At 42.8% G+C, this 25222-nt stretch overlaps 1 long non-coding RNA gene across 1 annotated transcript; it reads right to left on the bottom strand.

The window, feature by feature from the left end:
• Positions 1 to 11478: 11478 nt before the first annotated feature.
• LOC131914704 (uncharacterized) lies at positions 11479 to 25083 on the bottom strand. The gene is made up of 3 exons (XR_009380178.1): positions 24855 to 25083; positions 12391 to 12491; positions 11479 to 11827 (listed from the first exon to the last, which is right to left on the bottom strand). It is a non-coding gene; the product is annotated as an uncharacterized LOC131914704 (long non-coding RNA).
• Between the last annotated feature and the right edge of the window lie 139 nt (positions 25084 to 25222).

The raw sequence follows: 25222 nt of genomic DNA, 5'->3' as shown, positions 1-25222 counted from the left end.
TGCAAATTCATTCTGGAGCTGTGAACAATACTTAAATAGCATGCATATGGGTTTGATCCAACTAAAACCAAAACTTAAATTAAAAACTCATTCTGTATTTATAAGAGTGAAAAAAGTAGACATCCTTGTTTCTCATTTAATAGTGCTTAAAGTCTCTTTGTTAGAGCCTGTCTCAAAAAAACAAACAAAAACAAAACAAAACAACAAAAAAAAACAGAAAAATTTTGATCGGAAATTAGGAACAATTGGAAGTTTGTTGTTTTGTTTTGTTTTGCTTTGTTTTTAATAAAACTGCAACAAAGCAGGGTGTGGTGTTGCATGCCTTTAATCCTAGCACTTGGGAGGCAGAGTTTGAGGCCAACCTGGTCTACAGAGGTAGTTCCAGGACAACCAAGGCTCTATAGTGAGCCCCTGTCCCAAAATAAAACAAAGTAAGACTGCAACAATCCAACAATGCTGTGAGTGTATGGCTGGTCATGGTGGAATGTGGTTAGGAGCCTAGGGATCAGGAAGGTCATTCACCCAAATTCAGCTCTGCAGTGAGTACAAGGCCAGCCTGAGCTACATGAGATCTTGTCTCAAAAAACTAAAAAGAAGGACATTAGTCCGGACGATGGTGGCACATGCCTTTAATCCCAGCACTCTGGAGGCAAAGGCAGGCGGATCTCTGTGAGTTCAAGGCCAGCCTGGTCTGTAGATGGGGTTCCAGGATAGCCAGGGCTACATAGAGAGATCCTGTCTCAAAACAAACAAACAAGGAAAAAAAGGGCCTTAGGATTGCTGAGTGGGTAAGGTCTCTTGCTGCTGAACCTGACAATATAATACACATGCCCACACAGACATTCAAACAGAATAAAGTGCAATACAATATTAACTAAAACAATAAAAGTAGACACTCAAGAAAATTGAACACGTATCTACAGAAAAAGTTGATACAGATATTCATGGGGTTTAAATCATCATATCTAACACATAATTCATAAGTTTATAAATCAATGAGTACATAAATAAGATATGGGCCAGCAGGATGGCTGAGTGGCACTTGCCCCCAGGCCTGACAATCTGAATCCCATGCCTAGGACCCACATGATGGAAGGAGTGAACTGATTCCCACAGGTTGTCCTCTGATCTCCACATATATGCACACAAAATAAATGTAAACAGAATTTAATCTGGTTTGTCTACACACTGGAATATAGAAATAAAAAGAATAACCTGATAACAGAGTGGATGAATCATTAAATTATTGTGGAAAGTGTGAGGAGTCAGACCTGAAAGGCCATCTGTTACATATTACATGAAGACACTTCATCTGAAAATGCATGGCAATTGCCGGCCTATGAGCATGAAGCAGGAAATGCGTGCAAATAGAGATGGTCTTTCTAGTTGTTTATGCAAACATTCTCCAATAAACGTTAGGGTTTAGAGTCTGTGAATGCTTTAAAAGTCATTGAGGTATGTAACTTACATGGACAAGTGTTGTGGTATTTGAATTACATTTCAATATATCTGTTGTTCAAAAAAATTAGAACCACAAAAGATGTAATTAAAAAGAAGATGAAGAAGAGAGAAGCCACAGCAATGAGATCTGTAGGGCCAAAGAAAAAAATGAAACTAGAAAAGAAAGAAGTGGAAGAAAAACGAAATAATTTTCTATCATCAATACATGAGTGAGCGGGGCGGGCTGGCTCAGCATTCAGGAGGTAGAGGCAGAAGAATCAGGAGGCTAAACACCATTCTATTTGACATACCAATTGCTAATAAAAATGAGGTTTTTTTAAACAAACATACAATTTTAAAGGCTAGATATTAAACCAGGCATAGTGGCACTTACCTATAATTCCAATACTTGGATGCTGGGGTGGGAGGATCCTGAACTACACAGTAAATCAGAGGCCAGCCTAGACTTTGGACTGCAAGACTGTGTCAAAACAACCACAGAAACACCAGAAACAATAGCTTTTTTAAGACTATAGGTTAGAATTTAAAGCTATCAAAAAAACCTATTTAATCAACAGTGAAGTAAGGATATTTCTCTTAGGCTTGAGAAAAAATAAATAAATAAAAGGGATTTTTTTTTAATTAAGAAATTTTCCATTCATCCTACCTATCAGTCACAGATTCCCCTGTCCTCCCTCCTCCCACTCCCCAGCTCCCCCCATCTCACCCCCCCATTCCCACCTCCTCCAAGGCAAGGTCTCCCATGGGGAGTCAGCAGAGCCTGGTACATTCCGTTGAAACAGGTCTAAGCCCCTCCTCCCTACACCAAGGCTATACAAAGTTTCTCACCATAGGTAGTAGATTCCAAAAAGCAGGCTCATGCACTAGGGACAGGTCCCAGTCCCACTGCCTGCCCCCCTCCCAAACAGTTCAAGCTAAACAACTGTCTCACTTATCCAGAGGGCCTAGTCCAGTCCCATGGGGGCTCCTCAGCTATTGGTCCACAGTTCGGGTGTTTCCACTAGTTTGGCTAGTTGTCTCTGTACTCTTTCCAGTCATGGTCTTGATATCTCTTGCTCATAGAATCCCTCCTCTCTCTCATCAATTAGATTCCTGGAGCTCTGCCTGGGACCCTGTCGTGGATCTCTGCATCTGGTTCCATCAGTCACTAGATGAAGGTTCTATGATGACAGTTAGGGTATTCAGCCATCCGATCACCAGAGTAGGTCAGCTCGGGTACCCGGCTTTTTTTACTTTTTTTATTTTTTTAAGAAACCATTGAAGCCACAGTCTTAGTAAGCAGATAAGCAGATATGGTAATCCTTGGAAAATCTAGTTGATCTCCCGTAATGCAAACTATCTGTTATTTGTTCAGATTGCTTTGCAAACAGGCATACTACCTGAAGCAAGGCTTTGAAGTAGGTTCTCACCAAGTTGAGGGAAGTTGTGCCCAGCCAGGAAGCCAAGACAGGCCTAGGTGTAACCAGAAAGTTTCTCCAGTCCTGCCCGGCCCCTCAGTCCCACAGCAGCTTATAAAATGATCACTCATAGGCTTAATGTTATTTACAAACTGTATGGCCTATGGCAGGCTTCTTGCTAGCTAGCTCTTTTATCTTAAATTAACCCATTTATATTAATCTATGTTTTGCCATATAGCCATGGCCTTACCGGTCTGCTGACATCTTGCTTCTCCTTCAGCTGTGGCTGGAGTCCCTTCTCTCCTCTCCTTTCTTCTCTCCATATATCTGCTTGGATTTCCTGCCTGCCTCTGAGCTGCCTTGTCATAGACCAATGCAGCTTTATTTATCAACCAATCAGAGCAACATATATTCATAGCACACAGAAAGACATCCCCCAGCACCTAGGCCCAAGCAAAGTGCCAGCCCAAAGTCTCATTTCCAAGGGTAAAGCTGCCTTGGTCCTTTCCAGTCCATTTCCACAGTGAATCAGCTAGAAATTACAGATTTTATTGAAGATGTTACTTATAAAATCATTTTTGAATCAACGTTGTAAGTCAGATGGAGCAAGAAGTTAATCCTCTTAGAAGACCTCCCAGTCTTTGCCCTTCACAGAGCCTTCTCCGACACAGTCTGTCAGAGCAATTTTAAATCATCTTGGATGTTTACTTTTTGTAAAGTTGGTTTTCTTTCTTAATTATGTGAGTGGTTGTGTGTCTGGCACATAAGTACAGGTGTCCCCAGAGGGATGAGAGTGTCAGAACCTCTGGTGCTGTGACAGGTGGTTGTGAGCCACCTGATGTGGCCATTGCTAGGGACGTGTTCTTAACTCCGAGCCAGCTCTTCAACCTCTTGTAACTTCCTCTTACAGCGTAGGTACCAAAACTACCAAATGAAACACCTGAATTTTTTTCTTCTTAAATATTCATTTAATGTCTATTAGCATCTTAAATCTTCTGCAATTTTTAAGAGAAATACCTAGTTATTTCTCAATCAAAATAACTCAGTCCAAAATTCCCTCAATTTTTCCTTAATAAAGCTTGTATTACCAACCTAAGGAAAATACTTGAGAGTAGTTTGCATTCTGTCTTGACGTTTTCTTATTTATAGTGTTGTAAGAAAATAAAAACCACATAGATGTAGTAGTAGGCCTCACTAGAGGCAGAAGCATCCAGAGCCCAAGCTTAGCTTTGAGAACCAAAGGAGTCAGAAGCTAGCTCAGGCTACGTGAGACCCTGGCTCACAACCTGATGGGGGAGGAGGGGGCAGGTGTGAGGAAGTGGCTCATTGGGTAAGAGCATTTGCTTCGCAAGTGTGAAGATGAACTCTAATTCTCAACATTCATGCAAAAATGACTATGCATGTCTATAACCCCAGCACTGGGGTTGGGGTGGGGGGTGGCGCACCGGTGGATCCTCAGAGCTCATTGGCCAGCCCAGCGAGCCAGCCTAGCCAGAGCAGTGAGGTTTTGGTTCAGTGTGAGAGCCTGTCCCAAGGTAATAAAATGAAGAGAGCTAGAGGAAGACCCAATGCTCTGCTCCATCATCTGCAAGCAGGTATTCACACACTCACCTGCATGCACAGGCACACGCGCACACACATTCAATAAATAAATGTTCATAAATTATTAAAAAGAGGGAGGGAAGAAAGTGATGAAAGAAGAAAGGAAAGAATGAGGGAGAGAGGGAGGAAGGAAGGAAAGGAAAATAAGCTGGTTACATGTATTCCTCTTACTAGTACTTGCTCGTACTTGGAAACCTGAACCCTATACTTTTACTAAGGAATTCTTTTTTCCCGGTAGATTTTAATTTTTTTTTTAATTTTTAAAATTTTGTGTGTGAGACAGACAGAGGAGTGGGGAGAAAACTCAAGTGTACATATATGGTGGTGTTCATGGGAAAGTCAAAGGATGACTTTGAGGAGTTGGTTCTCACCTTCTACCCACTGAGACAGGGTCTCTCCAGTTGCTTCTGCTACTTCCCCACAGGCAAGCTAACCCAGGAGCTCCCAGCTGACTGACCCTCTCCACCTGCCCTCTCACTCTAGGAGTGCTGGGGTTACAGATGCACATCACTGCATCTGCCTTTTTCCCTGGGTGCAGGAATTGAATTCTGGTTGTTAGACTTTTACTTTCAAGTGTTTTACCCACAGTGCCATCTTAGTGGACTGCTGAATCCTGCTAATAGCCGTAGCTGCACTCCCTACAAATAGACACTCAGCTTCCAACTCTACATGAGCCTTGAATCCTGAACAAAATTATTTGACATGCACTATTTTCTGAGTCTTTCCAGATGAAAGAGATGCCCCAAATTAGTCATTTTGAAACAGAGCTGGAGGCCAGGATCTAAGCCATATATTCTCTATCCCAGTTTATAAGCCAATTTCTTCATCCTTATATAGTTGCAGACTTGCAAAGATTTTATCAGTCTAGGGTTCTCATTGTGCCACTTTTACTGGGACAGCAGTTTCATGACTATCTGAGGTCATTATTTGCTTATATATTGTGATCCAACACAAAGTCCTTGGGCCTAAGCCTTCAGGTAGCCTGACTGCTCTTTCATGTCAACAAAGGGCAATTAGCAGATGATGCATGAGGCAGTTTGAGATGAATTTTTATTATATATATCCACTTGTGTGTGGGAACAAAGGGGAAGAGGGTGTGAGAGACAGAAAGCCCACCACAGCACACAGGTCAGAAGACAATTTGCAGGAGTCAGTTCTCTCCTTCTGTCATGCATGTTCCAGGGACAGCTCAGGTCAGTTTCTAGCCAGTTTTCAGCCCCCATGGAGAGTGGCTCAGGACTGCCTATACCTCCAGATCCAAGGGTCTTTGCCATCTCCTGCCTCCACAGGTACACACACAGACACACATGTATACACATAAATAAAAATAAAAATATTTGATTAAACAAATAAAGAGGATTTTCATGTCCTCTGTAGATCTGACATTGTCTTTATCCTGGATCTGGACCAGAACATTCCCATTTCAAAGTGCCATACCTCCACCCCAGCTGCTGGCCTGGATTGTCCATGGAAGAGGCACACATAAGGAATGACAGGTGCCAGGTGCCAGTGATGACAATGAAGATGGTCATTAATAATAGTTCACATCTCTAAGCATATACTATTTTACCATTCTAAACATTTCGGGAAGTTTTTCATTCACTTCTAAAAAACAAAACAAAACAAACTTTTGTAGATACAAAGCCTAAAGATGCTCTTCCTGGAAACACTGTGTGTGTGTGTGTGTGTGTGTGTGTGTCTGTCTGTCTGTCTGTCTGTCTGTCTGTGTATGTAGTATGTATGTATATGTGTATGTATGTGTGTGTCTCTGCGTATGTAGTGTGTGTATGTATGCAGTATATGTATGTTTGTATATGTGTGTGTGTCTGTGTGTTTTAGTGTGTGTCTCTATGTGTGTGTGTATGTATGTAGATGTAATTCTAAACGGTCTTACTAAATAAGAAACACAGAGCCAAATCAAGAGTTAAAAGCCCAGAGATCGAGCAGCAGCCAAGAGCTAAGACCACCTTGTCTTACCACTCGCTGCTGTCCTTCCCCTGAGAGAGAGAGACCTTCTTCCTGTGTCCTGTCTTTTTATTGCCTTTCTGTTCTGCCTTCTCATTGGTTCTAAACCCAACCACATGACTTCCTCATCACTGCCTGTCTATACAGACCTCCTGGTCTCTATGGTTTGTACTGAGATTAAAGGTTCGGGTCACTGCTTGGCTGTGTCCTTGAACACGCAGAGATTCTTCCTGCCATGTGATCGGATTAAGGGTGTGTGCCACCACCACCAGACTTCTGCTAAATGGCTTGCTCTTAGCTCTGATCCCCAGGCAACTTTATTTATTAACATACAAATAAAATCACACTTCAGCACAAATAAAATATCACCATATTTCCCCGTTGTATTCTAATAAAAAGAAAAAAGGAAAAAAGTTATAACTAATATAAGAAAAACAATATACAATAAGTATAATAACTATATACAATATATACAAGTAATAAATACCTAAACAATGTCTAGTCCATTTGCATTTGACAAATTCAGAGAAAATAATTCCATTATCTATCCTATTTTGGTAAGTCCAAAATGTACCTGATTCACTTTCTATCCTAACTTATATTACTAACATAACTATCTTATAATGTCTTTCAAATTTATACACTTACACCTCTTTAGTGAGTTTCTTTTCTGAAATTCTTAACAAGGGAAACTATAACTATCTAATCTTTAACCATAACTATAACTATCTAATCTTCAACTCCCTCAGAGACCTCTAAGAAGGAAATAACATTACCTAAAAAATAAAAACAGGAAGTGCACACAAGCGGCTTCCAAAAAAGTTGTGAGTTGACAGAAACAGCCAGCTGCCTGGATAGTCACCCAAGGTTTCTCTGCAGCATTGGGGCATCATCTTCAGCCTATGGGCTTAGCATATCTGACAGACTCATTTGTGAAGTAGGATGTACACAAGGCCAACAGTTTGACCTCACATTTAGTGAGAGCAGTCCATGTACCAGAAACACCTGAATTCCACTAGCATCCTGTCATGATTCAGGATTTTAAATTCTGGAAATTGTTGATTTTTTTTAATTCAGCTATCCATTCTTCTTGGTTTGTGTGTGGCTTCATCTCAGCATCCCATTCTTCTCGGCTTGTGGGTGGCATCATCTCTTTTATTAAATGCCAGTCTACCATTGAGAGGTTAGACTCCGTAAGCTTAGTTACTCTTTCGAGAATAATTGTTTCAGCTGCTGTTCCACTGCACACCAGAAGCCACCAGTCCACTGCCAGTTCAGCTGCCTTCGAAGAAAGGGGCTCTGTACCTTTTCCAGCTTGCAAAGGCCACTTCAGGGATGGTGCCATATTGTCCTGGCCTCAGAAGACACCTTTTTGTTAAAGCCACAACCACACTTGTCTTGGCAAGAATCAGTAGTCCTTTGTTTCGTGTCCTGTCTGTCCACTTTGTCCTGTTTGTCAGCAGTTGATTCAAGGATACTTTGTTGTCCAGTGGCTAACTCCTGCCACAATGAAAGTTAACTCCATATGCAGTTTCTTCAATGCCCATATTTTCTCTGAAGTAGATTGGTACTGCCAGGAGCCAACATGTCTCATAGTCATAAAAAAAGAAAAAATTTCTAAGTTATTAAAACATTTTAAATGTTATATTCTGTAGATCTCTGAAGGGTTTGAAGATGGCCTGTCTATCTAAAATATATCTACTCGATCTTGAAAATATACCTAATTGACTATAAGTTCAATTGTAATGTCTAACTACTAACTTTCATTTCTTTATATCCTAATAGTTGGTAATAATAACATCCAAGGATCAGCAAATTGCATTACATTGTTAAATGAGCAATATAAGTACAATATCTTGAACAAGATTAGAAATATACATATAGCATTTTCTAACAATATCAATCTCAATATATATAATTTGTATACAACATAAAAAAATCCAATCTAATGTAAAGTATTTGAAACTAGTAATTGTCTTTTAAAAGTAGATTCAATAATCTATCTTTTTATCTATATAGTATCTATATCTTCTCTTTACTTTTCAGAGTAGATTCAATAATCTGCCCTCTATTTTATCATATATATATATATATATATATATAATTTTTTTAAAAAAAACAAGAAGCTTAAATCTAATCTCCTTTGCTTAGCCCTTTTCCTAACCCTTAACAACAACTTGTAACCATCCCTCCTAAACAATGAAAATTATCCCAGACCCAAAACCCATTAAAAGACCAAAACTACCCACCCCACACCACCTCTTTGGGAGTGTAGGCGTCATGTTCTTAAAATTGCTTCCTGCTGGATATGGGTGAAGGTATCTTTATTCTAAAAGAAAAATGTTGGGTTAATTGTCAAATTCTAGGAAAGGTAGCTATATCCTTTGTTGTCCAGTCTGTGCATAATGCCAAAGTTCAGGGCCTATCTCAAGTCCTTATTCAAGTAGTCTGTGAAATTGAATCATTTCAGCTAGCCCTCTCAAAATTGCTCTGAGCAGTTTGTAGTCCAAAGCTGATCTGTAGATGATGTTTGTCAGCTTAGTGGTATTATTATTGTCCACGTAGAATTGTTGTTGTGGGGCCCCATCTTCTTCCTGTAGACTTCAGTTGATGTTAGGCTTGGTTGTGATTTCCTGAGGAAAACTGATAGAGACTCAAACACAAAGACATGTATAGGCAGCTAATTGAAGCCTTTGTTCTAGAATTAGTTAGTATTCTATATGACCATTAATATCTTAACAAAGTTTAAAATATATATATATATTAATCTTGTAAATTTTGATATAAAATTCATACTTTAAGAAAAGTTTAAAGAGTCAGAATAAAATCAAAGAATTGAGATTAGTAGCAATAGAATAGTTCCTTAAATTTTTTTGTTTTTTGTTTTTTGTTTTTTCTCCTGTCCCATATCAGAAGATGGCTCTTTCTTCTGGCATGATACAGAGAGTTTGCATTTTCCTTTTAACAACATGCTTAGGTTTAAAGAAGGAGAGAGCCATTCTCCAACTCCAAAGCTAGCATTAATTTTTAATTGAACTGGGACTACAAGAAGAACAATAGTGTTAAATGTCTTTAGAGAAGAGCAGAAACAAACATTTAGGAAGACTTACAAAATTTTATAGATGATATACCAATAGGCCATTTTACTCTTTTTCTTGGGACTTTGTTTTTAGATGATTTGTCCTTTTTCTTCAGTTGTCTCATTTGTCCAATGTTCTTCAGATTCCTTAGCCTTCACTCTCTTAAAAGACAAAAACAAAAACCTTTCCCCAAGACTAATTTTGGGGAGGTTTCCTTTCGGCAAGTTATTATCTGATTAAATGAAAAGGCATGTGTTACTGGGATAAGTTAGTTTAAATTGGATGTTCATGCTGCTTGATGAACTATCACCTCCTCTAATTAAGAGGTTTCTTTTGTTCAAATCGAACCTTTATCAATTTTGATGGTGTCCACAGCTTATCTTCTCCTGTAGAAACAAAAGCAAAACCTCGCCCCCCAATGTAACACATATCCTGGTTTCCATTCTGAGGTCAGTACATCCTTAAAGTATATAGGCTGATTTAATTCTGTAGTTTTTTCTATTATCCAATATCTCTCTGCAACTGTTGTTTCTTTCTCATTAGCACTGAGAAAATTCAAAGTTAATAGAGCATTATACAGTCTATTTCTGGGGGTTTTTGTTACCCCTTTCTGTTTATTTAGCATATGTATGTGTGTATCTGTGTGTCTCTGTATATATAGTGTGTGTATATGTATGTATGTGTGTGTGTCTGTGTGTATGTGTCTGTGTGTCTGTATGTGTATATAGTGTGTGTATGTGTGTATGTCTGTGTGTGTGTCTCTGTGTATGTAGTATGTAGTGTGTATGTCTGTGTGTGTCTCTGTGTATGTAGTGTGTGTATGGTGTGTGTGTGTGTGTGTGTTGGCCTACATTTTCCTCAACACCATTGTGAAGGTCAGAGGACAATTTGTTGAGTTCATTCTCTCCTTCCACCTTTACGTGAGCTCCAGCAAATGAGCTCAGGCTTGTGAGACAAACACTTTCCTCTTTGTGGGACTCACTAGCCCTAGGGTGTTCACATTGTAACTGCTCTATCGCTCCCACACTGTTTTTTCCTTACTTCATTTGGGAGGCTGAAAATACGCCCTCAACCCCACATTCATATCTAGCTTTACTTATCTGAGATGGCTCATGGAATGCCAAGCGGAGAAGCACCGTGTTCTCTGTGATGCCGGCATCGGTTCAGATCTTAATGAATGTGGAAGGGTGCCTGGAGTTGAAAGCAGACCTGTGTATCTGCAGTCACTTCAAGACCTGCCCAGAACCTAACAATTTCCCATTGGATCAACCGGGAAAAGAACTGTGTCTATTCACCTCTGGATTTTTAACTTAGGCACTTTATTCAAGTGAAATAAAAAGTAAGTTCAGATTCAGATCATTGCTTGTAATGGTTTTGTTTTTTGTGTGTTTGGAAATTTGTCATTTACCTAGCCAAGCCCTCTTCCCTGTCTACCAGGGAGTCTGTTGAACTCCTAGTCTTTCCTTCTGCCCTCTCAGAGGTCACCCTAACTGCCCTGAGGTTTTGACTGCTTTGAACTGATAGAGAGGCAGCAGTCAGCGTGCCTCAGAGGAGAGTCTCTCTGAGGAGCCACAATAAAGCTTAAGTGATGACAGTGATCCAGAGCATAAGACAGCCATTTGGTGATGGTATGCATCTCTGCAGCTTATCATACGAGTAGCATCTCTATGAGTCAGTGGTCCTCAAAAGAAATCCCAAGACAAGATCCCAAATTGATACCATCTTCAGAAGAAACCCAAGAAGAGCCTCTGAAATGACACAGTCCAGGGATCTTGCTTGAGATTGTTCTCTTCCAGTTAAAGAATTAAAAGGCCGGAAGAGTCTGGACTACAAGAGATGGCAGCAGAGAAATCTCAGACACCACAGACAGCAGCCAACAGAATCAGCCATTAAAGAAAGGTGTTTGTTGGGGGTGAGGAAATACTTGCTCACAGCAGGCATAAAGAAGAAAAGACCCTCCACAGCAGAAGGACACTCTGAGAGCAGAGACGGCCAGTCTCTCTGGTTTTTGCATTATTAGTTTCACTTCCTAATGATGACAGTAATATCTACTTCTTGACCTTTTAATTTGGAGTTCACACTGGCTTCCGAAAGTTCAGTTCCTGTTCTTTTGATTTTGGTGTTCCTGTGCTCTGCAGTGTAATGGTGGTGGTGGGCAGGAAATTCGTGCCTGAGAAGCAAAACTGTGCAAGAATGGAGGTGAGCTAGTTTGGGAGCTATGAAGTTCTTGTATTAATTCTTATTGAGTTAACATATAAGTCTTGAATGCGTTCACTCCTTCAAGAGTCTGTTCTGCACTCGAGGTCTCACAAGGATGAATTACTGTGGAAAACAATCAACATTTAAATTATTTTACTTTTATGTGTATGACTGTTTTGTCTGCATATGTGTGTATATACCACGTGGATGCCTGCTACCCAAAGAGGCCAGAAACAGCTGTTAGATCCCCTGGAACTGGAGTAACAGGTAGTTGTGAGCCACCATGTGGGTGCTGGGAACTAAATGAATCTGGGTCCTCTGCAAGAGCAGCGATGCTCTTAGCCACAGAGCTGTCTCTCCAGCCCCAACATTCAGCATTTAAAGGTGCACTTTCCTGGCCTGGGGCTTGGTTAGCAGAAGACTTGGCTAGTAAACACAGACCTTATGCTCAGTCCCCAGCACCAAACAGAATTGGATATGATGGCACAAGCCAGTAACCCCAGCACTAGGGGGGGGGGGGGCAGGAGGATCATAAATTCAAGGCCATCCTCAACTACATAATGAGTTTGAAGCCAGCTTGTGCTATATGAGGGTCTGTCTATAAATGAATAATTCCCCCCGTGTTTGCTCCTGAACTGCTTTGGTTCACTGCTTCCCTGTGTTAGATGCCGTTCACTGTGGCTCACAGTTTGGAGGTGTCGGGTCGTGTCTGCAGACACACGTGGCATGAAGCCTCTGGTGGCAGATGAGCAGCACACAACAAAGCCATGCATCTCGTGGCCAGGGTCTGAAAGAAAGGAACAGGGGAGTTGGAACATGCTCCCAGTAACTAACTGGAAGGCTTCCCACTAGTCACTGCTTCCTAAAGGTCCTCCCTCCTCCCAGAAGCACCAAGCTAGTGAATAAATCTTTAGCACATGGACCCCGGGGAACATTCTACAATCAAAGAGCAAACTGCTTTTTGTTTTGTTCCATAGGCAAATCTTCTTCAATTTCATACAAGTTCATTGATGAAAATGTTGAGTGGGATAGAACTTAAATAAAAAGTCCTTGGGAGAGCTGGGGAGAGAGCACAGTGTCTTATTTGGGTTTCTATTGCTATAATGAAACACCATGATCAAAACAACTTGGGGAGTCTTAGTTTCAAACCTGGGACAAACAGGTGAGGTGCCCATCTAACATACCATAGTGGACAACGGCCACCAGGTTCTCCCTGCACCCCTCAGTCCCTATCTGTTAACAGGACCCTCCTGGCTAGCATACTCCACCCCCTACTCTGAACTCTCCAGCCCAGAGGCTGGATTGCTCTTCCCCCAGCTGCCTTTCCCTATATAATCCAACCATTTTGGCTATATGTCTACTTGATTTGGACCTCCTGGCTTCTGTGTCTGGTGTAGTCCACGCACCACTCCCAAACTCCCACCCACCCCACCCCACCTCACCACTGGCCTCCTTACTTGGCTCAGAGTCCTTATCTGCCCTGGACACTCCCAGATGTCTCTGCCTCTGGCTATGCTCTCCCACATATCTATAATAAATTTTTTTCTTGCACCATACCTAGGAGTAGCCTTTCCTTTTTATTTCTTTTTTTCATTCAAGAGAAGGAAAGGGTTTATTTGGCTTACACTTCCACATCTCTGCTCATCATCTGAGGAAGCAGGACAGGAACCCAAACAATACAGGAACCTGGAGGCAGTAGCAGAGGCAGAGGCAGAGGCCATGGAGGGGTGCTGCTTACTGGCTTGCCCTCCATGGCTTGCTCAGCCTGGTTTTTTTTATAGAATCAGGACTACTAGCCCAGAATGACCCCACCCACAATGAGCTGGTCCCTTCCCCATGAATCACTAATTAAGAAATTGCCCCACAGGCTTGCATACAGCCCAATCTTATGGAGGCATTTTCTTTATTGAAGATCCCTCCTCTCAGATGACTCTAGCTTGTGTCAAGTTGACATAAAACTAGCCAGTAAACTCAGTTCATAGGGTGCTTGCCTTACAAACAGGAGAACCTGAATTTGAATCCCCAGCACCCACACAGAAAGCTGTACATGGTGGTATGTGCCTGTAACCCCAACACTGGGAAGGCAGAGACAGGAAGTCCTGGGTTGACTGGAAGCCAGCCTAGCCAAATAAGTGAGCCAGGAGGAGGGCTAAGATGTCTCAGTGGGCACTGTGGAATAGTCCTTTTGTACACTGTGAAGATGTGTTGCTGTCATTGTTAATAAAGAGCTGGCTGGCCAATAGCTAGGCAAGAAGAGGGTTGGCAGGAGATCCAAACTGAGAGAATGACTGGGAAGAAGAGGGGCAGGGGGTCACCAGCCAGATGAAGAGGAAGCAGGAGGTGAAGAGGCACACACACGCCAAGTAGCTGCGATGACCTGCCTCTAATCCCAGAACTGAAGGCGGAAATGGGGTTTCCAGAACAAGCTGGATGCCTCACCTGGGTCAGATGAGGGACCCTGCCTTAATATACACACACAGTAGAGCACAGTTAAGGAAGAAACACAACTCAACCTGTGGCTTCCACACTGATGCCCGTTCATGTGCACACACGCGTGCAGGCACACACACACACACACACACACACACACACACACACACACACTGATAGTGCTTTCAATTTGGAGCAGTTGGGAAGAAAACTGCCCACCAAGGTCATTCAGTATCAATCATTGGATAGTGTCTTCTGAAGAAAACAGTGTTAGCTTTTCATTGCGTCCACGTGAGCAAATTTTCTCTTCATATAGTTCACAGAGTGGGGCCTTACCCAAGAAACTTTGCTAACTCAATGAAGATTTCTCCCATTTGTTTTGTTTTGTTTTGTTTTTTACAAAAGTTTCATGATTTTAGATTTTGCATCTAAGTCTAGTACATTTTGGTTTTGTGTATGACACAGTATGATTCAAAATTATTATTTATTCACATTTGATCATTCCATTTGTTCAAAAAAGCAATCTTTTTGCACTTGAACTACCCACCACTTACATTTAAATCTATGGTCCAGGGGTTGGGGATTTAGCTCAGTGGTAGAGCACCTGCCTTGCAAGGGCAAGGGCCCTGGGTTCTGTCCTCAGCTCCGGAAAAAAAAAAAAATCTATGGTCCAGTAAGACACTTTGAGCAGAGATGTGACAAGCTCCTTTAAACAAAGTCATGTACCTGTAATAAGGAGAACTGATTATAATAAAACAAAAGTAGGAGAGAAATGCCAGCACTCAGGAGGCTGAGGCAGGGGGATTGCTGAGAATTCAAGGTAAGCCTGGGCCATAATGGTGGTGGTGGTGGTGAGAGTGTTGCTCAGCTGATGAAGGCACTTGCCACCAAGCCTGACCTGAGTGCGATCCCAAGGACCCATTCAGCACAAGAGAAGCCAATTCCCACAGTTGTCCTCTGACCTCCACATGTAAGTGTGTGCACACAGACACACACACACACACACACACACACACACACACACACACACTGTATAACAAAATATTTCCCAAAAGAAAACAAAAAGAAGAGAGATAATGTAGATTTGTAGTCCAGGTGAGAAATGATAGAAGGCTGGACAGGTGGTAAGCAGAGTAATGATGCAATTTTGTTTTAATTGGCATTTCCCTGGTGGCTGAAGGTGTTAGCTCTCTTTTGTGCTGTTTTCTTCCATTTATCCTCTAGGGTGAGTATCCGTTCAAACCACTAAGCCACTCAACTTTCTTTTAGACACTAGCATCTAGTATTCACTGGACAGTGTAAAACAAGGGAGCAACAAGACCTGGTGTGGCTTTGTGGTTTAAGGTCTGATCACAGTGACCACTGATGTGGCTCTCCCAACCATTTTACATCTTCAGTGATCATTCTATTCTAATCATGAGTCCTATTTCAGATAGCTTACTTCTCTGATCCTGTGGGGGATTTTAAACAGTGGCAAGATCTTTTAACCGGTGTATACACCTGCTCTGAGCAGAGGGAGGACGATGAAATCAGTGCAGAATGAGAGTTCAGTTAGGAGCTCGTCCCCCAAGTGGGAAACACCTGACAGGGAAGGGCACAGACTAGGAATATTCTAGAAACAGTTTATAGAACTTGCACAAAGAAAAATAGGAATCTAGGGTATTTTGTTTTGTTTTATGTACTTACTTAATTTCTTTAAGTTACATTTTTGTTTTGTGTGCCTGAGTGTGGACATGTATGGTTATCAGGGCATCAGGAACCTGCTAAGCTATCTCATCAGCCATATAGATACATATATGGAGACAGCTTATTGCTGGGTAGCTCTGGTTGGCCTAGCATTCCCTATGTAGATCAGGCTGGCCTTAAACTTGTGGTAATCCTCTTGCCTCTGCCTCCCAAATGCTGTAATTACAGGTTTGGGACACCACACCCAGCTTTTTGTTGTTGTATTATTGTATTTGAGGCCAATCTCCTCCTGTAGCCCAGACTGAATGCACATCAGTCTCCTGCCTCTGTCTCTTGAGTACTAGGGTGATAAGTGTGAGCCACTATGCTAGCTTTTTGGGTGTTTTGGTTTGGTTTTGAGACGTGGTCCTGCTGCACAGCCCAAGCTCCCCTATTTCCTGTATTTTGGACTCAAACTGCAGAGCACATGGAGAACTGGAAAAGCGGCGGAGAAACAGGAGAGAGACGGTTAATGTTGACCACATGAAAGCAAGTGCTGGCTACACACCAATGTCCCATGCTAAGAAGGCATTGTAGATGAGAGGTGGAAGTCCCAGATTTTAAAAATTAGCCTATGGATGGTTTCTTAGTTATTTTTCTATTGCTGTGAAGAGACCCCATGATCAAGGCAACTTAAAAAAAATGGTTTTGGGGACTCACTTTCAGAGGGTGAGTCCATGATCATCATTGTGGAAGCATGGCAGCAAGCCAACAGGCATGGCACTGGAGCAGCTTACATCCCGACCCACAGGCACAAGGAAGAGAGAGCGGACTGGGAAACCTCACTCTCTAGCCCCAGGTTCTACTTCACTGTTCTCGATGGCAGAGGGGCATGTGCAGGACAGTGTGTTCAAAGGAGGGTGTCAGGGAATGAGTCTCTACAGAAGTGATATACTCAGGCCAGAGACAAACAGACATCAGCACAGTGAAAACAGAGCATGTGGCGGCTCAAGCCAGAGAGCAAATACTAATCCTGCATTCATCCCACAAGTCCATGTGCTGCTCCTCTGTGCCAGACATCTTAAGTGCTCAGGCTCCATCACTGAGCCAAAACAGAAGGAAAGTCTCTACCCCAGAGCTCTCGGGCCGGGAAATGAAAGGAGTCAGTGTTATCAGAGTTTAGAAAACAAGTGAAACAGTGTGTGACTCTAGATGGGGTGAAGAGGTAGGCAGAGGCCAGAGGACTACTGTCCTGGCATAATTTCAGGATTCTAATATATGGGCTGTGAAAGTTCATTCCTATTATCCCATCACTCAGGATACTGAGGCAGGGGAATTGCCATGAGTTCAAAGCCAGTCTGGGCTACATAGCAAGATCCTATCTCAAAAAAACAAACCAACAAATAAACAGAAACACAACAGTGCATGATCAGATGGTTTGGGCTGCTGTTGATGTTTATTTGTTTTGAGAGCAGGAGAATGTTCTGGGGACTTAAACCATGGTCTCATGCCTGCTAAACATATACTGTACTCAAACAGTGAGCCACACCCAAGCCCCCAAATTATTTGTTTAAGTGATTACTTTCAATATCGTGTACGTGCCATTTCCTTTCTGTCTTTTCAGCTTTTAGAAGACCACTCTGCAGCTAATCACAGCCCAGCACATGAAGTTTCTTTCTGTACAAATAATATGCACTCAATAAACAATAATGACTAGCATTTGAGTGCCTACTGTGTGCTGAGACTGGTCTAAGTATGCCTCATGTATCAACTCATGAATCCTCAAAACATACCATCTTGCTTAGCTGGCTGAATTAGAGGCAATGGATTTATTTAGGTCATAGGAGCCCAGATACACCCAAGAATCTTAAGAAATCTGTGTGGACAGAAAGGGACAGGGAAGCAACAGACAAGGAAATCAGCAATAAAACTCCAAGTACAGCTTCATATGCCTTAGCATCTTCACCACAACAAGGATTTAAAGTGACATTGACAGTGAGCTACGGGCTAGGAAATGCATAGACCTGAAAACGCTATTGATTCCATAGCCAAAAGGATGAGCAAACACGTGTGACCGCCTCTAGGACCCTACATGGGCTTGTTTGGCAAAACCATTTCAAATATTTCAAAGCATAACAGTCTCTCAAACACATCAGCAAAGGCCCTTCCCTTTCTGGAAATACGTATATAATCATTTAAAAATCTCAAGAATTTGTTATCTGGGATCTGCAAAGAGACTTGTCTGGTTGGCTTCTCCCAACCTGCCCTGCAGTGACGTGATGTTGAACACACAAATGGAAAAGACACCTGTGGCCTGAAGCAGCTGCACCTCCGTGACTGGGAAGCTAGATAAATATCACCATACAAGAGGCCCTGGGGAACAGCTGCCACCTGAGCACCAGAGTGTGGCCACAGTTCCAAGTGAGAAAACAACACCTGGTGCTTTAGAGGGTGAAAAGGGTGGGTAGGGGTACTTGTCAGTGCTAAGGTGATGGGGCTCTAACCAAATGCAGCTCAACACACACACTGTGGTCCAGCGCTGGGGGTGTGGCTTAGTTGGTGCAGTGCTTGTCCAGCCCCCACAGCATGCACCAGGTTTGGCGGTGTTTGTTTGTAAGCCCAGCACTCAGGAGGTGGAGGCAGGAGGATCAGGAATTTAGGGCATACTCACTTATACAATGAATTCAAGGCAAGCCTGGGCTACATGAGACCTTGTCAGAGCAAACAAAAACAAAAAACAAAACCAAAAAACAAACAAAAAACCACTAAACCAGACACTGTAAACCAGCTAATTGGTATTGATCTGGCTCTGGTGACTGTCCTCTACGTGTTTAAATGCTCAGTCCCCAGGGTTGGCACTGTTGGGTAGTTGAGACCCTCTAAGAAGCAGGGTTCAACAGGAAGTACACAGGCCCTGGGAGGCCTGCCCTCAAAGTGGGTTGTGGAACCCAGGTCTCCATTTTCTGCTTCCTGGATGAGACGGTAAATAGCTCACTCCACCACAGGCCTCATGGACAGTTCCAAGCCTGGGAGCCACTTGCTCTGAAATCACAAGCGACAAGAGCCCAAGTCACCCTGTTCTCTGTCAGTTGGCTCAGGTTTCTTTTTCTTCTCTTTTTTTCCTTTTATTGAAAATGATTTTTTTCCTCACATAATATATCCAACTTATGGTTCCCCTCCCTCTGCTCCTCCCAGTTCTTCCCCACCTCCTCCCACTTTCTGTATCTCAGTAAAAAGCAAACAGGTGTCTATGGAGTGGTAATAATATAATATAGATAAGACAATAAGATAAAACAAAAACTAATACATTGAAATTGGACAAAACAAACAGAAGAAAAAAGCCCAAGAGTGGGCACAGAAACAGAGACCCTCTTGTTCACACACTCAGGAATCCCACAAAACACTCAACTGAAAGCCATGATATATATGCAAAGGACCTATAGGGTAAAAAGAAAGGATATATTTTAAATTTGTAATATAAAATATATTTTTAATATTTAAATTTTTAAAAAATGTATTATATATATGATTAAATTTTTTAATTTTAAAAAAGGAAGAGCCCTGACAGGACATTATGATACAAGGAACCTCCAAAGACGTCATTGAGTTCATGTTCCATTGACCATCTACTGCTGGGCATGCAGCCTTCTCTTAGAGTAGTCTGTTTCTCCAGACTACTTGGAGGAAACTAAATTTTCATTTGCAAGTGGTTATCAATTGCATCTGGGTTAGGGATGGGGGAGTGTGTCCACTTCTCCTTTCAGCTCTAGGACCCCGCCAGTGCAGGCCTGTGCATGCTGCCTCAGTCTCTGTGAGTTCATACGTGAGTCTATTCCATTGATTTAGATGACCTTGTTTCCTTGGTGTCCTCCATCCCCTCTGGCTCTTATACTCTTTCTGCCTCCTCTTCTGCAGGATTCCCTGAGCTCTGAGAGGAGGGATTTGATGGAGACATCCCACTTAGAGCTGAGTGTTCCAAGGTCTCTCACTGTCTGCATAATGTCTGACTATGGATCTCTGTATTTTTTCCATCTGCTGAAGGAGGAAGCTTCTCTAGTGATAGCTGATCGAGGTACTGATCTTTGAGTATTAGCTGAGTATTGACAGCAAGACAAAGCTAGCTGGAATGCTTTCCAAACCTGGGCACTCCCAAAGAATTCCTGGATTAACTACAGGTTTATAAATTTATCCATGATGAAAGCATAACAACCAAGAGTCACTTCTCACGGGTATGGTACCCATATCTGTAACCCCAACACTTGAGAGGTAGAGCAGGAAGATCCCGAGTTTAATTGTGAATTCAAGACCACCCTGAGAGACATGACATCCTGTCTCAAAAAACAAAACAAACAAACAAACAAACAAACAAACCTCTAAACAAATTATGGCCTGGGATGGGATGTGGCTTAGTACTTAGCAGGTAGTTCAACTAGTGTGTACAAATGATCAATCCCTAGAACCATATAAATCTTAGCAAGCAGGCTTGCTCCTATAACCTCAGGACTCAGGGTGTGGATGGAGATCAGAAACTCAAACATCCTCAGCTACTACACAACTGAATCCCAGGCTAGCCTGGGAGACAAGAGACCCTGCCTCAAAGGAGAAAAGCAAAGTCACCCGGGCAGGCAAAGGCCCTTGCTGCCAACCCTGACTCCCACATGGTGAAAGGAGAGAACTGATCCCTGAAGTTGTCCTCTGACTGTCACTCATCACAAGCTCGATGTCTCTCCCTCCCCCTCCTCCCTCTCTCAAAATAAATACAATGTTTTCAAAAAGTCACTGTCTCTCCCATTAAACCCTTACTTCTACTGGCCAGTTTCTCTGAGACTAGACCCCCGGCTTGGGTCTTGAGCTCTCTTCTGCATCTAGGACAATGGTATAGGCCCTTGCCCTGCCTTAGCCACACACCCCTGGCCCAGGCCCCTCTTAAGTGCTGAAAATTTATATAATTAGGAAATTGGGTACCTTGCTTTATATCATTTTGTAAACTATGTAAAACAAATGTAAACCAAAAGCTGGGTTCTGCAATTTAATCTAATTTCTATAGAAACCAAACAAAGGCCACCATACACTGTTATACCCAGTAGGAAGTTGAAGGAGGGGCTTTGCTTGACAGCCCTACCGAACGTAAAACTAATGTGAAAGCCAGCCAGCATTGCTGTCATGGAAGAGACAGGTTCCAGTCCCTGCTTGTTTACCTCTTCCAGGGGCCCTGACTCCTCCCAGGAAATTTCTCTTCCAGAGACTGAAAGCAGTGAGGTTCAGCCCCAACCTTTACCCGAAGATGCATTCCATCGCCAACGGGCTGCTGCTGCTGCACTAAACAAAACCTAATGGACAAGAATGTGGATGCTCAGCTCATGCTGCGGCAGACACCAAGCTCTATCAGAAAGCGCGCACACACACACACACACACACACACACACACACACACACAGCTCTCATGAGTAAACCAACTTAAAAACTGTTGGGTCACCATCACAATCAGTCAGGTAGAGAGGCAGGCACATTTTTAGGCTGAACCCCAAAATCAGTGATTTCACTATGAGGCCTATAAAGTAATTTATACTTAAAGCATTACTTACAGAGTTAATATGAAAAATTTAAAAGTCTGGGCCAGGAGATGGCTCAGAGGTAAAGGCCCCTGCTGAACAAGCCTGGACACCTGAGTTTAATCTCTGAAGGAGAGAACTGACTCCATAAAGTCGTCCTCTGACCTCCATATGCATGCTGTGGATACACATAAATACACAAACACTATGATGAAAAAATTTTAACTATAAAAATACACAATTTAGCTGGGCATAGTGATGCATGCTTTTAATCCCAGAACTTGGGAGGCATTGACAGGCAGATGAGTTTGAGGTCAGCCTAGTCTACAGAGCAAGTTTCAGGCTAGCCAGGGCTATACAGTGAGTCTCAAATATATATATATATATATACATATATATATATATATAATTTATTAAAAATTAAATGTATTTTGTAAGTTAAACATATAAACTGTTATTTATTTTGGCTTTTGTCTAAAGGCAAGGTGTCATGTGGCCTAGAGCATGCCCCCAGTTCTCTGAGCACCCAAAGATAACCTTGAACTTCTAATCCTCCTGCCTTTACCTTTACCTTCTAAGCACTGGTATCACAGGCATGGGCCACCACTCCCAGCCTTTTGTTGCTGTTTGAAAAGGGGTCTCACTCTATGTGGCCCTGGCTGGACTTCACTTCCTGTATAGATCAGACTAACCTAGATATCTCAGTGATCCTTCTGCCTTCAATTCCCAAGTGATGGGATTTCAGGACCACATCACCTGCCCTTCAAAATGTATCTCATACCATGCCACACCCAAAAACCCATATAAGGGCAGAAAAGGAGCCTGGCATTGAGCTTCATGCCTATAATTCCAGCAATCTGAGAGATCAAGACAAGAGGATTGTCCCAAGTCTGATGCTAGCCTGAGCTACATTGTGACTTCAAGGCCAGCCAGGGCTACATAAACAAGACCCTGTTTCAAAACAGCCTCTCCCGCAAGCCATGGAGAGCAAGTCAGTAAGCAGCATCCCTCTATGGCCTTCGAATCAGCTCCTGCCTCCAGGTTTCTGCCCTGTGTGAGTTCCTGTCCTGACTCTTCAATAGCGAACAGTGATATGGAAGTGTAAGCCAAATAAACTCTTTCCTCCCCAACTTGCTTTTTGGTCATAGTGTTTCATTGCAGCAACAAAAACCCTAACTAAGACAGTCTGTACCAGGAGTGGGCTATTGCTGTGACAGACCTGACCATGTTCTTTGGGGGAGGATTGTGGAAGGACTTTGGAACTTTGTGCAAGAAAAGCCATTGAGTGTTCAGCACTTGGTAAGCTGTTCTGTAGGAGCTTGGAAGATAAGAATGTTGAGAGCAGAGCAGAGATAGAGGCCTGGCCTGTGAAGTTTCAGAGAGAAGTTTAAAGACCCTACCAAAGCCATTTATTGTTTTGAATTAAGATTCTTTGGTTCTTGCTATCTGGGGTTGAAAAGAATCACCTGCAATTAATGAGAGACCAGAATTACTAAAGTAAAACCTTTGCTTTGCTGGGATACTGGATACTGGTTGGCTAGAGCTGAGAAATTAGTGGTGATTAAGAAGAGCCCAGCATTGTTGAGGTGAAATCTTCTGGGAAATGTTTGCTCAGGGTCAGCACACACAAGCTGTATTCCAGAAGCGGCCAAGGTTGTACCTTGTGCTGGCAGTTGAAGTTGGTAATGTAAGAATCACTCCGGTGGTACTGGTTTTGAAGGCGTGAAGGGGTCATGGAGAGCAGCTGAGGCTTGGCCCTGTGAGAGGCCAGGAAAGGCCATTGGTGAAAGTGCAGCCCAGTTGCAGCCAAAGACCCAGCATTTCAGAGATGGTGGTACCATGGGATGGCACAAAGAACAGCAGCATCAGTGGAGTGGAGCCAGGAGACAGGCTGTGTGTGATGGAGAGAGCAGAGCCAGAGAAGTGAGCCAACCCTGGGAGGAGCACAGAAGAACGCCAATGAATCCTCGACATTGATGTTGAGTTATCTACACTTTGGGAGTGTGGTTTTGCTTTGATTGTTGCTGCTCCCTGCTTCTTCCCTCTTGAAATAAGAAAGTAATTTATTTTTTATTTTACTGGAGCCCACAGCTGACTTAGAATTTTAAAAGACTTTGGATTTTAAAAAAGATTGGCTATTTTAAAAAGACTGAACCTTTAATGTGTTTGAATTTGTAAGGGCTGTGGGATTTTATAAGTTATTTATATTTTTAATGAGAGATTTTGGGGATGAATGAGAAAGGAAAGGTTGTAGCTTAACAGTGATGTGTTTGTGTGTCAAACTGACAAGGGGCCAGTTGTCCTGGACAATTTTATGTCAACTTGACACAAGCTAAAGTCATCTGAGAGGAGGGAACCTCAATTAAGCAAACACCTCTATAAGATCCTGGTTGTAGTCATGCCTTTAAGGCATTTTCTTAATTAGTAACTGATGGGGGAGGGCCCAGCCCATTGTTGGTGGGGCCATCTCTGGGCTGTGGTCCTGGGTTCTATAAGAAAGCAGCTGAGCCAGCCATGAGGAGCAAGCCAGTAAGCAGCACCCCTCCATGGCCTCTGCATCAGTTCCTGCCTCCAGGTTCCTGCCCTGTTTGAGTTCCTGTCTTGACTTCCTTTGATAATGAACAGCAATATGTATGTATAAGCCAAATAAACCCTTTCCTCCCCAACTTGTCTCTTGGTCATGGTGTTTCATTGCAGCAATAGAAACCCTAACTAAGACAGTCTGTACTTATACCTTATAATAAAACTTCCTGTTTCCTTCACAAAGACTTATGAGGGGCTAGAGAGATAGTTCAGCAGTTAAGAGCTCTTTCTGTTCTTACAAGGGACAGGGATTCCCAGCACCCACATGGCAGCTCACAACTGTAACTCCAGTCCCAGGGGATCTGATGCCCTCTTCTGGCCTCTGGGCACCAGGCTCCCACATAGTACACAGACATGTATACAGGCCAATACACACACACACACACACACACACACACACACACACACACACACACAAAGTAAAACAAACACAAAATTCATAAACTTTTGAATGGCAGGAAGACTGAAAGAAAAAAAGAACCTATATAAGAATGTTCACAACTGCATTCCTAACAGCCTCAAATTGTAATAATAACCCGAAAGGATAAACTGTGGCGTAATGATGGATGGTACACAAAGCAACACCAGAAACAATAAGTCTCCCCGCCTCCTTCCCTCTCTATCTATCTACCATCTATCTCCCTCTCTCTATCTTTCTTGGTTCTTAAGGACCAAGAGGAAGGAAAGGAAATCAGTAAAGGTATAAAATCTCCCTTCTAAATCCTATCTAGCTCCTAGACAAAAACTGAAAGCTGGCTCCTGAGAGCAATTTCAACAGGTAAACATAGGTTCATTACTGAGTAGTGTGTTGCGGTGTTCTTTTTTTAACCCTGAAATGTAACTTCAAAAGGAAAAGCATCAGTCACAGAAAAGCAGAATGTTCTCCTAAGCAGACCCTTTGTCTTTCAAATCAAACCAACCTAATTAGACTTTTTCTTCCTGCAAAGCGTCTTTACACTTAGGAAAAGGTCAGCTTGAGACTGTAGTCTCCGATATTAGGTCACTGGCCGGTGCAGAGTAACTAAGAGTTCCCGTCAACACAGAGCGCCCGGGAACTTTTCTCCATGTTTTTTTTTTTCCTTCATTCTCGGTCTTACAGCCAGGCTGGGAGTCCACACAGGAAGAGGAGCTGAGCCCAGGGGCCACTTCTCCTCGAGGACCCCACCCTCCCCAACGGCGCCACGCCCCCAGCGGCGCCACGCCCCCAGCGGCGCCACGCCCCCAGCGGCGCCACGCCCCCAGCGGCGCCACGCCCCCAGCGGCGCCACGCCCCCAGCGGCGCCACGCC

The sequence above is a fragment of the Peromyscus eremicus genome, chromosome 7, assembly GCF_949786415.1.
Source record: "Peromyscus eremicus chromosome 7, PerEre_H2_v1, whole genome shotgun sequence".
NCBI classification, from domain to species: domain Eukaryota; kingdom Metazoa; phylum Chordata; class Mammalia; order Rodentia; family Cricetidae; genus Peromyscus; species Peromyscus eremicus.
Note: the sequence above shows the minus strand (reverse complement) of the source record. Positions and strands in the feature narration are given on the sequence as shown.